Genomic DNA, 12,363 nt, shown 5'->3' on the forward strand with positions numbered 1-12,363 from the left:
TGTTTGCATGGATAAAATTAAACAAGGCATGCAAAGATGGTCTGCCCTCCATCTTACTTTGGCAGGAAGAATTAACATTGTGAAGATGAATATCCTCCCTAAGCTTCTCTTCCTATTTCAAAACATCCCCATATACATTAACAAATCTTTTTTAAGAAATTAGATTCAATCATAACCTCATTTGGAATTCAAAAAATCAACACATTTAAAAGGCGACCCTAGAACAACCTAAATCAGAAGGTGGCATGACTCTATTTAATTTTCAGTTTTATTACTGGGTGGCAAACAAATAATCTATTAAAATCTGGACATTTACACAAATCGATGAACATACACTAACTTTGTCTGCAATAGAAATTAAATCCTGCAGCACTTATTTATATTCTTTGCTTTGTAAACCAGTAAATACAAGGTATTGTCATCATACTAACAACGCATTTGTCCTTCATTCACTCAATATGGAAAATATGTAGGAAGCACCTTAAGTTAGAGAATATTTTATCTGTTACATCTCTACATGATAATCACCTTTTTCCACATTTACGAACTTACACAGTTTTTAATGTTTGTAATATGTATGGGATTAAATCATTTAGAGATTTGTTTATAAATAATGTCTTTGCATCCTATGAACAATTACATTCCAAATTTTATCTCCCATCAACACAATTTTTCCACTCTCTCCAAATTAGAAACTTTGCAAAATTAAATCTGCCCAGTTTTCCTCCCCTCCCACCAATTTCTATTCCAGAAGAGATACTGATCAGTCTTGGGGACTCAGATAGCATTTCTATAATATATAAAAACATGTTAAAGTCCCTTCTTTTTAATGATCCCGGAGCACAGTGGAAAAAGGATCTCTTACTGAACATTTCAGAAACAGAGTGGAAGGCAGCCATGCACAGAATTCACTCTATCTCCATATGTGCAAAACATTCAATTATTCAACTTAAAATCTTTTATTGAGCACATCTATCTCATTTGAAATTGTCCAAAATCTGTCTGCAAACGTTACAATCGAGCCCCATGTTTTGGGCATGTACTAAATTAACATCATTCTGGACAAAAAAATTTAAATGCACATCAGACAGCCTTGATGTCACAATCCCTCCACATCCATTAACAGCTGTGTTTGGTGTACTCCCAGATGGGCCTAAAATGGAGATGGACAAAGAAACTGTAATTGCCTTTACTTCACTACTAGCACGTAGACTTGTCTTGCTCAACTGGAAGAATCTTAACCCACCTTTTTTAAGTCAATGGGTAACTATACTATTTGAAATTGGAAAACATCTAATTCTCACTTAGAGGATCTGTTTAAAACATTTTTTTAAACCTGGAAGGACCTAATCAATAATATTTTAGAATAAGAATTTATACTGGGGGAAAAAAACTCCTGTCCCTCTTTACTACTCTCAAAAGTTTTACTCTGGCTGTTGGCTTTCCTCTTTCTCATGGGTGGGGGTTGATTTGATTTTAGTTTTGTTAAGTTTGACTTGATTATATGGAATGTTAAATGCTTTAAATAAATTTAATAAAAGATTAAAAAAAAATTACAATGTTCATACCACAGCCTTAGTCTATTATAAAAGTTTAATGAAATTAGTGTAGAATTCCTAACAAAAGATCTCCTGTCTCCTAAAGCAGAAAGCAACAACTCTATAAAACTTTGGATTCTTGCAATGTGTCTTCATTATATGTAATAATATCATAATTACATTGTACAGCATTTAATTTATTTTTAGGATGTTCATTATTAACATTTTTACAATTAATGGGTTTTCAGTTAACTGCACAATGCTTAAAACAGGAAGGTAGGAATTGCAAAAGCTGGTCACCATGTTATTTACATAAGTTCCAAAGTGAAGACCATATCATACGAAAGGTGGGTTGTCTTTTACATTTGAATATAGAATCCAACTTGATTCCGCTTTCATGGTATACAGTACTGGCTTCATCAAAACTTGTTGTATCAGTCTGTACTTGTTTACAAATGGTCTGCTGATTGTTAGTGATCACATGAGCCTTTTTCAGTTAGGATTATAAAATGGGTTGTTTTATGTATGGTCTCTCTGCTATTTGTACCCTACTTTTCTAAATCGAGACTGAACTATGCAGTAACCAAATCTACCCTGTTGTAGACTTTACCAATCTTAAGTTTAAAACCCAGAATTCTCATTTGGAGTAAAAGATGCTACACTATTTTGGTGAGGGCTAATTACTAAATAGATAAAAGTCTGCAGGAAAGTCTATAAGCGTGACCATGGGGTAGGAGAGAAAAATAATAAAACTACAAGTTACATAGAATTCTTGGAGGGTATATGTTAGTGCTTTTGGGTCTTAAATGTTGCCATTAAGATTAGAAAAGGTACGTTTTTTAGTCAAATATCTCAATGGCTAACTTAGAACAGAAATATCTGAGTATCATTTGGATACAAACAAACTTAGCAGTATTGTTATCAGTATCAGCACAGACCTTCTGCAGTAGGATTTTGCACACCACCTCTGATGGCATGTGTTTCAGATTACACCTTTGTCTTATTATACCCATGACAACAGCGTTTATTTTCATAAAACATTTTCATGCAAGGCATGTAGCTCAACGTGCTTTATATGGTGTTAAAGTAAATGTTGGAAGAAAAAAAGAAAGACAATAATTGTATATATATATATATATATATATATATATATATATATATTAAGTATATAAATGAATACATGAAATACCATAAATAGTAAGAAAAAAAATCAATACACACTAAAGCGATACAGATCTACAAGTAATATATAAAGGGGAGTCCTTAATTATGGATTAATTTTTAATAATGATAATAATAAGTCTGATTCTATGTTCAGATTGTTGGATAATTATGTATATTTTTATGTTTTATGGTTGTTTTTGTTAATTAGTAATTATTATGTATCTTACATTATCTCTACTGTTTTCTTAATTATGTACTGTCTCTTTAAGTTTGCATGTGTTCCTTGTGTTTTGGGAGTAGTTGACCAAGAGGCGGGCCACATAGCCTCTGGGTCCTCCTTCTAGCTATATACTTGAGCCAGGAGTCAGCAGCCAAGCATTTTGTTTTTCTGGGATCTTTGTAAGTATTGCTGTTTAGTTTGGGTTTTCTGTAATTGATTATTATTGATTTGTGTAAGGATTCTGATTTTTGGGTTTTTTTTGGGACTTCTTTGCCTCTGTTTGCTGGAGCTTGTACTTTTGATTTTCCCCACTTTTATTTTTTATAAATTCTTTTTATAAATATTTTTGTTTGTCTTTTATTCACAACCTGACATTAACAGTTATCCTCTTACTTGTGGGGCTTCTTGACATTTTTATATTACACTTGAGTTATTTTTATAGCTAAACTCCCCATTAGGCCTTCTAGTCCTAACACAGGCCTGGGATTTAAGCCCCATTGGGTGAGGCTTCTCCTGGCAAGCCAATCCAGTTAGTGAAGCCTTTTCCAAGGCCAAAAGACCCCCAAGCCCCCACTGAGTATTTTACCTAACAAAAATGTACTTCTGCCTTTTTTTTTTTTTTTAAACAGTTGTCTAAACTTCTCTTTTATAAATGTCATCTTGACATTTGGGGACAATATTTATAGACTACAAAGTAAATACTGATGTATTTAGTAAATAATGATGATAATCTGTAGATGGTGTAGCAAAACAATCAACCCAGCATCAAGAATGAAATTTTAGGATTTGGGTGGAGTGCTAAAAGCTAATTTAACTTAAGTATGAGTAGCTCACATATAGGCTTAAACAAAAAAAGCTTACATGAAAAGTTTGGAAATTTCTCTATTACTCAAATCTTAATTTCACACTGCACCATCTATGAATTTGTGAAAAGTTTCATTAATCATTGTTCTTTTCTAGCTTTAAGGATCTCCATAGCCAGACACTGGGAGAAAACTGACATGCTTTGATTGGATGCTGACATTGCATTATTTGCAGAATTTTCAGAGAACACAGTCAACAGGAATCATTGGTAAATGTTTAAAGACATTTTTATACTTTGATTTTATTATTGTTTGTGATTATTTAAGGTCTGGCAGTATATGTCAGAGGCTTAAAGTAAACTTATCGTTTTATGGAGCTGTCACATTTTTGGACATGTTAAAATTGTAATTGGCTTATTTTCTCTCATATAAAGATTCAGTCTTTTTGAAATCCAGAACATGAAAAAAAATCTACTATTTGTGTGCCTACAAATATAACACAGCTCCACATGTTTTTTGAAATGTAACATAAGTGATTGATTCTCCCCCTTGACTTTCTGAAATTGTCAAACTGTGGTTTGCACCAATCTCCTTCTCTAAACTGGCTCCTTTCTCATGCTCAGCTTGAGACCTTTTACATTCAGACTCTTGAGTGGATGAATTGCTGAGGAATTGTTCTACTCTGAATGTTCCTTTGTTTGTAGTTGTTGGTGAATTACTTTCACTTTAAAGAGGTAGTAATAACACTTCACAGAAAGTGAGGGAATGGGCCTGTGTTTGAACCATTCTTTAGGCTTAATCAGATACTGAATGAACCACAGTAAACTAGAATGTAATGTCAAAGTTTAGTAGCAGCCTAGACTTGCTGTTCTTGCACAACAGAACCCAAGCAGTGCATTAGCAGAATGCAAGAGTGTGTAGTATGTGAAAGCACAAATGATTCATCAATAAACAGCACTTTATTCAGATGTATGAAACTACATAGTTCCTCTTATCCTTTGTCAAAGAATTGTTTTATTTACAAAAAAGCTTTCTTGCTTTGTGAAGTGACAGGTAAGTTGTCAAGGAAAGCCAAACACCTGAAACATTTTTTTTCTCATAACCTGTTGCCCACAAGGTGTGCCAAGTAAAGATGTTGTTTACCAGAGCATATCATTATCTGGCTTTTGAATTGTATATAATAAATGCAAATAAGTGTTCTGCTTATCAACAAATAGCATCTGAACACATGTGCATCCTGGAATTGTTTTAGTGTATGCTGCTGGATCAGGTCATGTTGAGCTCACTCGCAGTTATACTGTATATAACATGTACTTGCATCACTTTTGAACCAAATGAATTTTATTAAGGGATTGCCTCTGTCTTGTAAATCTGCCTCACACACTGGAGACTTAGTTTTAGAATCTCCTAATTAATCCAGTGGGCCTTCCTTAAATATTTGAAAAATCAAAATTGTGAGTCAGTGAACAAAATAAATAATCCTCTTTTATATATATATATATATATATATATATATATATATATATATATATATATATATATATATATATATATTTTACATTTGAAATGGAAATTACGTATGACCAGAGAACATATTATAATTATAATACAGGAACTAATCACTTTGTTTGTGGATGACATTTTTATATCGTCTTTACGAATTATTATTTCTGTGAGAGTTATTTTACTGATTTTGAAAAGAAGTAAACACAAACACGCGATTTATCCCATAGAAGTCCGCCCCGAGTCGCCCTCTCCCAGGCCTCCTCTCTGGACTCCAGCTCTGAGCCGTCCGCCGCCAGGCACGTTCTAACAGAGAAGTTTTATTTATTCGTCCACGTGACTATCGCGGAAACTGCCGCATTATAATTATTATTTTTTTAATTGGCAGTACTTGATAGTAGAAGAAATGAGGAAAACAGCTTTGTATCTTTCTACTTCTTAACTGTGCCGAACTGTAAACAATGTGAAGACGACACCACTTTCACCCACGAGGGGTCATGAGAACAAAGTGGACGCTCAGAGGTGCGGAATGTCAGGGTGCTCCGCCAGGTCGAGAGCTTTGCAGTTTCGGGCAGCATCCTCTCTTCTCGCACTGTTTGTGACACTTAGAGTGCCCCGTCGGCTCCTGGAGAGTGGAAATCTTTGCAAATGAGTGTAATTGGCGCCATCGAAGCTAGACTCTCTTTGTAAATTGCGCTGCACGACTACTTACTGCCCTTAAGGTGAGTACAGGTCACTAAAACCCCGCAACATTCAAGGTTTGCATTTGTGATTAATTCTTTTAAGAAGATGGAGGGTTTTGTGACGATGCGGGTTCGTTCCATGCTCCCAACCGTCTTCATGGGAGCCTTTGAATCCTACACCTTCGGTAATGTTACCGATGAGGTTAGCAGTGAGGCACAACAAAGCAAGGAGATGGTGAAAAAGTCTCAAGTGCTTTTATTTAAAAACAACAACAAAAACAAGGTGTTCAAAATAAGTGCAGTGCATTCAAAAGTCATTAAATAAATAATCCATTAAAACGAGTGTCATTGTGGAGGTTAAAATTAAATACAACAAATCTTCTAAAAACGAGGTTAAAATAATGCAGGAAGCAATCCTTTAAAACAACAAAGCCCGGTGTCTTCTTTCCTGCGGCAACTCTCCTACTCCTACCATCTGGGATTCTCAACACTTGCCCTACCTGCTGCTGGCCCTCTGTCCACTCTCCTTCTGGTCGGTCGCCTTACCGATCCCTGGCTCTGGTAGGCTCTCCGAACAGCGACTTGGGATTCCCCAATGACAAAGGCTATCACGCTGGGGACACCAAGTCCCAACTCCCGCTGCCTTACACGGAGAGTCATCTGCATTCCGGTCACTCCCGTCCTTCATAAAAACAAACTCTGCGGGAGCGACCACAACTACTATGCACCGGGTGTCGGCCAAACACCCAGGCTGCCTGCACAGCTGCATTCGAGCCTTCGCTTGCTCTCCCGCACCAGCTTTCTCTTTCCCCACTGCTTCCTGCTTTTTCCTCCTGCAACCTCCCGTCCGTTCTTTCTTTTCCTTCCCCTCTATCTGACTTGCGCTTCTATTTATCAAGAGGGCATGGCAGCTGTGCCAAATCAGCGGCCCCAGGAACAATCACGGATGTGGACAGTTTCTCATCTGTGCACTTAGGTGAGAAACGCCCACACCATGAAGCACCTTGAGAACTGCTTCAGCCACACTACCACGCCCCCTCGCTAAGCTGCGAGCGCGGTGATTATTTATTTAAAAATGGACCTTTTGTCGTGCACTGTGGACCTGCTACACCACAGGTTTACGTCTAAGAAGATGTACCAACCTCTTCATGTTAAGTTTTGGACTTGGGAATTGTTTGGACCTTCTGCCTGTTAAGGATGGAAGGGCAGCGTCCACATTTTTTAGAATATTTTTTCTCTTTAATCACAGGCACGTAGTGCAAGGTTGTCAGGCAGAAATTTGCAGGATCGCATAGAAAATGTAATTTCTATACCACAGAAGTCGTGTAGCGCCTTTCACAAGGGATCTGTTACTGAGAGATAATCCAAATACATTTAAGGTGCTGTTAGTGCTACTTACCTGTTGTGTTATAGCACCTTTAAAATGTACTTTACCTGAAAGCACTTCAGTACTGCTCAAAGTATCTTTACTTCTTACATGTTAATGTTTTACTGTTTAATAATTTATATACTACATTTTATTTTTTTCCCTTCCACTCAGTGAGCGAACCTACTGGGTAATCAGCTAGTAGTTTTATAAATTACAAAGTCCCATTACTGGAATTTGAGGGGGTTGGGGCTGTTTGAGGGGGTGTTGCAGCAGAGAGCTCTTCACATGCTTTAGGCTGGAAGGGACGAGATAATCCAAGGATTATTCCAGTTTTGCGCCTGATTTTTTCTTGGGTTACCTCCAGCTGACCTGTGATACTGCTCAGAATAAGCAAGTTTGGAAGACAGATGGAAGAATAACAAGCCACATGCAACTTCAAATTGTTTACAATGGAGAGCACCTACAAATGTATGAGTTCACCAAGGCAAGTCAGTGGAATTATTTTAAGTAGGCAATGCTGCAGACTGAGAAATTATGGTCATATCTGTATGTTAATGCATGAGCAGAGAAAGTTTCTATATTTCACTTCAAAAATAGAAAGAGACAATTCTTATTCTCTAAATATTTTCAAATAACTAGCAATTTTACTACAAACATTTAAGAATTATTTCAAACATTAGCTGTTTCTTGTAGGCAGCACAGTTTATTTCGAGGTCTGTCTGGTGTGCTGGTTTTGGTCTGCATACAAACATTTCTGACTTCACCTTTGGCATCTGGCATTGTCATGATGATTCAACCCATGAATTGCAATGTGCAGCATCATCTACTATTAAAACAATGTCTCCTGGTTCAAAATTTCTTGGTTTAATCTATTTTTGAGGTTCTTGAAGTACTTGCAGATACTTCTTTGACTATCTTTTCCAAAGCAAATCTGTCATGTATTGGACTTGCTTCCAGAGTCTTCAAGTGTACTGGTCATTTTTAAAAAAAGATTCCTGGAGGCATGTTGGGGTGTATCTTCAGTAATAAGGGATTATGTATCAGTTCTATATCATGTGGGTCATTTGATGCCTTTGTGAGGAGTCTGTTATTGATTGATTGTACTTCACATTACAATTTTAAGACTTTCATCAAGTGTTTGGTTGATTATTGAGTTTAGAATCTTTGTTATGCTTCTGATTCATTTCCCACACTCAGCCTTGATGAGAGGCAGATGGTGAATTGAAAATCCACTTGATTTCTTTCTTCATCGTGGCACTGCTTAACATAGCTTTCTTTCTGCTCCAAAGAAGTTTGTTCCATTACCTGAGCACATGATTTTTACCTTGTCCTCTTCTTCAAATGAATCAATGTATGGCATTGATACAAGAATCGGTGTGCAATTTCTGTGTAAATTCCTAAAAGTTAGACAGGTGAAAATGACTCCATACCTCTTGACTAGACTTCGTCCTCTTAACTTGAAAAAATCCAGAATCAGCTCCTACATTGAAGAAAGGTGGTTGGTCAGGTAACATTTTATTTTCTGGCATTTTTTTGCTCACCTGCTTTCGCATTGTAACTTCTGCATGTTGTGCAATTGGAAATGATTTTTTTTATAGTTGAGTTTGCTTCAGGTATCCAGTATTTCTGGTGTAACTCTGCAAGCATGTAGTTAGGCCTATACCCATAATCTTTTTTTTTTTTGAGGATGTGTTGCAAGAAAAGAGAAGCGATATGTGAATCTTCTTCTTTTTCTTCTTTCGGCTGCTCCTGTTAGGGGTTGTCACAGTGGATTATCTTTTTCCATGTCTTCCTGTCTTCTGCATCTTGCTCTGTCACACCCATCACCTGCATGTCCTCTCACCACATCTATAAATCTTCTATTAGGCCTTCCTTTTTTTTCCTCTTGCCTGGTAGCTCTTTCTTTAACATTTTTTCTTCTCGGTACCCAGCATCTCTCCTCTGCACGTGTCCAAACCAACACAATCTCATTTTCCAACCGTCCAACTTGAGCTGACCCTCTAATGTACTAATTTCTAATCCTGTCCATCCTCGTTGTACCCAATGCAAATCTTAACATCTTTAACTTTGCCACCTCCAGCTCTGTCTCCTTCTTTCTGGTCAGTGCCACTGTCTCCAACCCATATAATAAAGCTTGTCTCACTACCGTCCTGTAGATCTTCCCTTTCATTCTTGCTGATACCTGTCTGTCACACATTACTCCTGACACTCTTCTCCACCCATGTCAACCTGCCTGCACTCTTTTTCACCTCTCCCACTATCCCCATTACTCTGCACTGTTGATCTCATCCACCTTCGCCAACTCTACTCCCTGCATCCTCACCATTCCACTGACCTTCCTCTCATTTACATAAATATATTCTGTCTTGCTACTACTGACCTTCATTCCTCTGCTCTCCAAGGTCTCCTCAACCTGCTCCCTACTCACGCTACAGATCATAAATTCATCAGCAAACATCATAGTCCAAGGGGACTCCTGTCTAATCTGTAATCTGTCAACCTGTTCATCACCACTGTAAATAAGAAGCAAGCAATATGTGAATGTTTACAGAAAACTGCAGGATGTTTAGCTTCTTCTGGTACAGTAGCTTTGAGTCTGCCTCTGACTCTCAGTATTCCATCTTGTATGATTGGGTCCAGCTTAAAGATCTGACTGTTCATTTTTTTTTTTTTACATGGGACTTTTTCTTTAAGGCCATTATTTCGTTTGGATATTCTTGTATTTGGCTAAGGTGGATAAGCTTTACTTCAGCTTTACCCAAATCCCCTGAAGAAATATTGTGATATCTGTTAGTTTGTACCTTTTCATGTGACTCTGAGTATTTTGTTTTCTGGGTTACTTTTTGATAGACTTCAAGTTGAAATGTCTTTCTTTTATCCCTTAAGCATTCCATCCAGTATGTCTTTAAACTTTAGAAACCAAGCCACTGCTTTCTTTAAGTGTGGATGTAGGTGATGAGTTTATTTACAGATTTCTGTCAGCTCTTCTACACTTGTCATGTTAACTGCACAGCAAAGTTTTGTTTTGACCTTTTTGCCAGTTTTTATTTTTATATTACTTCAGGTCTAATTTTAGCTTAGTTTTAGTTAGCCTTCATGCCATATTTTTAGTTTTAGTTTTTATTTTTCAAAGAAATTTTTAATTTTATATTTGTTTCAGTTTTAGTAATTATGGTATGGTTAAAGCAATGTTGTAGAAGTTAGTTTTGCACAACAATGAGAGAACTGTAGAGTTAATAGTTTTGGAAATAACACTTATTTAATGTCAGTAGACACCTATATGTGTGTCCTGTTAAACAAACAAAAATAAAACCAGATACTGAATTTGAACTGACAGTGGAACACACCGCAGTTATGTATGTAAAATAGCAATCCTAATTTAAATGGTATAATCAAAACAACAAATGCTGCTTTCTCCTTTGCAAAATTTACTGAAGTCCCAACATAACAGTGATACCAAACAAGCCTGTTTGATCCAATTTTACATCTTTCTGTTAATTTTCAAAAAAACTTTCTCTTTCTTTACCCATAAATATGTTGTAGGCTAATTTGTGATGACTATTTAGGTGGACTTTAAGGCTTGTCAGGTTTTTTCCTTTAATCTGTACAGCACACAACGCACCCTGCTCCAATACTATGCACTTACTATTGTTTCTTTCAACGTTATATTCAAAAAAACTCCCATATGGCACTTTGTTGTTTTCTTTGTTGTTTTTCCGGCCATGTTGATCGCTGATACCCTCTGGTCAGATAAAGTTTATATACTGATCTTCATCCCCTACAGGGCAGGCCTGGAAGTTTATGAAAAATGCAAAAATAGATTCTGCTGCATTCTTACAGACATGATCACGAAAACAGATTTATTTAGTTTAAGTTTTTCATCTCAATTTTATTTTATTTCATTTTACGAAAATGTTTTTTCATTAACAGTTTTTTAGTTTTCGTTTTCTTTTTAGTTTATGATTATTACCTTACTACACAGATTTTAATTTCTGAATCATCTTCAGAAAGTGAATGCTTCAGTTCATCTGGGGCCTCATGTATAAACGGTGCGTACGCACAGAAATGTTGTGTAAGAACTTTTCCACGTTCAAATTGCGATGTATAAAACCTACACTTGGCGTAAAGTCACGCACTTTTCCAGTGGTTTTGCAGACTGCCGGCACCCAGCGTCAAAGCAATGGTACTGTTCCTGTGTGGTTACTCATTATTTTCCTGACGCGGCTTTATAAATACACTGAAACTAACCACATATTGTTTATTAGTGTAACGCATCTGATTGTAATTAACTTGTAAAAATATAATGGTCCAGGGAACAGCCATAGTATTCCAAATACCATAACTGCTTTAGTGTTGTTACTCTCACTTCTCCTTCTTCTTCTTCTTTCAGCTCCTCCCATTAGGAGTTGCCACAGCGGATCATCTTTTTCCATATTACTCTCACTGCACCACTCGGAGTACAGTGGAACCTTGGTATATGTCCTTAATTCGTTCCAGACCCTTTGACTTATACCAAACGGGACGTATACCAAACAAATTTTTCCCATAAGAAATAATGGGAAAATGATTAATCCGCTCCCATGAAAAAAAAAATCCTATTGCTATTGGCATATTATACATTGATGGGGTTGTATAAAATAATTTAAACACTGCTTAATACTAAAATACATAAATACAAAAGCAATTGGATGAAATAAATGAAAATTTTACCTCACTTTACTTTTTAATAACATCTTTGTTTTTCACAATCGTAGATACTGTCGTTCTCGGCAAACGGTATGCAACAGCCATGTCCCGGATACGCATGCCACCTTCATAATTTTCAACAATTAATTTAAATTTACATGAAAAAAAACACAAAATCACGTTGTGACGATGCAGGTTTGCTGTATGCTCCCATCTGCTGCCGGGTAGCCCTTGAACCCTACACAGTCGGTAATGTGCCTCACTGCTAACCTCATCTTTAAAGCAAGGGGATGGTGAAAAAGTGCAAAGTGCTTTTATTAAAACAATTAACAAAACAAGGTGTTCAAATTAAAGTGCAGTCTCCAAAGTTCCAATAAATAATCTAGAAAATCAGAAG

At 36.5% G+C, this 12,363-nt stretch overlaps 1 long non-coding RNA gene across 2 annotated transcripts in view; it reads left to right on the forward strand.

Moving 5' to 3' along the window:
- The first annotated feature begins 3,036 nt into the window (after window positions 1-3,036).
- LOC120529515 overlaps window positions 3,037-12,363 on the forward strand; it is a 105,650-nt gene continuing 96,323 nt past the window's right edge. For both annotated transcript variants that reach the window (XR_005633768.1, XR_005633767.1), the window contains exons 1-2: window positions 3,037-3,101; window positions 3,883-3,994. This is a non-coding gene — a long non-coding RNA (uncharacterized LOC120529515). The remainder of the gene's footprint in view (window positions 3,102-3,882; window positions 3,995-12,363) is intronic.

The sequence above is a fragment of the Polypterus senegalus genome, chromosome 5 (genome assembly GCF_016835505.1).
Source record: "Polypterus senegalus isolate Bchr_013 chromosome 5, ASM1683550v1, whole genome shotgun sequence".
Taxonomy (NCBI): Eukaryota; Metazoa; Chordata; class Cladistia; order Polypteriformes; family Polypteridae; genus Polypterus; species Polypterus senegalus.